Source organism: Cyprinodon variegatus, unplaced genomic scaffold, assembly GCF_000732505.1.
Source record: "Cyprinodon variegatus isolate N-32 unplaced genomic scaffold, C_variegatus-1.0 Scaffold1937, whole genome shotgun sequence".
Taxonomy (NCBI): domain Eukaryota; kingdom Metazoa; phylum Chordata; class Actinopteri; order Cyprinodontiformes; family Cyprinodontidae; genus Cyprinodon; species Cyprinodon variegatus.
In genome coordinates, this window is record NW_015152390.1 from 44506 (window position 1) to 46647 (window position 2142).

The 2142-nt window shown below is 38.1% G+C and overlaps 1 long non-coding RNA gene across 1 annotated transcript in view; it reads right to left on the reverse strand.

Annotated features, from left to right (window-relative positions):
• LOC107104886 overlaps positions 1-2142 on the reverse strand; it is a 3454-nt gene extending 1312 nt beyond the window's left edge. Inside the window, exons 1-2 of the long non-coding RNA XR_001482301.1 lie at positions 2112-2142; positions 1944-2031 (exon numbers count right to left, since the gene is read on the reverse strand). This is a non-coding gene — a long non-coding RNA (uncharacterized LOC107104886). The remainder of the gene's footprint in view (positions 1-1943; positions 2032-2111) is intronic.

Consider the following 2142-nt stretch of genomic DNA (forward strand, 5'->3'; position numbering starts at 1 on the left):
AAAAAAACAACACTCAATTAACTGTAAAACTACTCAAACATTTTCAGTTTACTCAAGTTAAGGTAGAATTTAATTAATCAAGAAATCACTCAAACTAGAGCAAAAATGTACTTAGGAAAATTTCTACTAAAGAACCCAGTAACTGTCGCCTCATAAAAACTGATTTAATTATTAAAATTATGCAATCAGACTGACAATTATGTGCAAATGACAGTATTAAACTTTATATATTTTAATTACAAAACCTTGATGATGTTGATATTTATGATAAATTTCTTGCAGTAACAAAGCTAAATGCAAAATGTCTCAGGCTTTGCTGCCTTTAAGAGTTCAACCAAAGAAAGGGGAAGAAATAATGGCTTTAAGGCAGGATGATGGAAACAAACTGTCTTAGGATCCAGTATGAATTGGTTCTGATCAAATGTTCTGTGTCCATTCTGTTAGTTTAGGAGCCTTTTTGCCATTTTCACTGTCCAAAGTGACGGTGGTGTTAGTGTTGTGGTCTAGGATTCTTTACTTCTTCAGGAACTGTAATATTTGTTGTAATAAACTGAAGTATGACCTCTACTCTCTACAATAAATCCCTAAAGGACAACATCCGGCCATCAGCTACTAGCCTTAAAGTGCTTTGGGTTCTACAGCAGGAGGATGTAGTAAAGAAGACTGTAGTAAAGTTAAACGCTGAATTAGAGGTCTGCGAAATGACCGTATTAGATCGTGAATCTTTACAACATGTAGACAATCTGGTGAGTGAGGAGATCATAGGATTGCTTAGGACACATCCTATAAATAGCAGTTCTATGCTGATTCACTAGCCCCACTAGGTAGCCGACCTGACCGACCGATTATAGCGAATAACCTGCAGTGAGGCACTTTCTTACATGACTCATTGTTTATATGTGTAGCAGCAGCCGGATGGAGAGCCATGGCTGGAAACCAAACTGAGGAAAAACTCTACTTCCATTATATGAAACTGGTTTGGCCTTACCCCAAATGAAAAGGGGCAAACAAAATAGTATACTGAGAGCCAAACAGCAAGGGGACCACTGGGAGCCTGAGGCAGCCGCTGGACCCAAACAGACAGGATTAACACAAGATAGATTGATAAAGGCACTGTGTATGGCAAGACAAGCAAGGAGGGAAAAGAGGTCACAGAAGCAGCTGCCTTTTATCTTTCAAGAGATATGGTTCAATTCAAGACAGCTAAACTAGGAGTTTAACGCCTGTTTAAAGTAGTTGACTTGTAGTACGAGCTGCCTGGCCAAAAAATACTCCAATACTGCCATTCCACACAATAGGGCCATGGTGCATGTTAATGGTTTTTGTAGGTGTTAGCATAACTGCTTCTATTGAAATTAAAAGTAGTTCACAGAGGTTATTTGGCCTAATTTGCATGTTTGTCCCCCTTTTTTAGAACCGTTTTATATTAGAGAAATGGCTTGGTTATTCTGAACAGAGACATTCAACATTTTTACCATATCACCCACCCCTACTCTGAATCACTCAATGAAATGAAGTAAAAGTGTTTGGGCAACCTAGTCAAAGTCTTCATCTAAATACAACTTAGATTCTGTTCCATGACCTTAAACAGGTTTTTCCCTCCAACATGTCTGAATCCAGACAGCTCTGTCCTCCACAGTGATGTTAAAAACTGATTTCCGGCAATCAACAGTTGTTGCTTTCAAGGTGGAAAAAACATTTTTTAGGTCTAGGGAGTGATAACTTTATAACATAGAGTCAGGTTGGTTTGAAACGGTTTATTTATTTAATTAACACAATCATCAGTTAAAAACTGTTTTGACTATCATTCAGGTTCTGTTTGTCATTTTACATTCAGTTACTACAAGATCAGGACTGTATAGAAGATAATCCCAGTATTTAGTGTTTCTTCAATAGCTGAAGGTGGAAAATATAAAGAATAGATGGGAATGTTTTCCTCTCACCTCTGATAAAGGGGTTTTCCACTGTTTCACTGGAGCTGCTGCTGACAGGGTTTACCATCTCACAGAAAAAGGAGCTTTCCTTATTCTCCTGAGAAATAAATAGAAAACAGCTCTAAACCAAACCATGAAGGTTCTACTGAGTTCTTCCAGGGTTTCTCATCCTCATACCGTTGTTATCAGCAGCTCCTTGTCGGTGGAC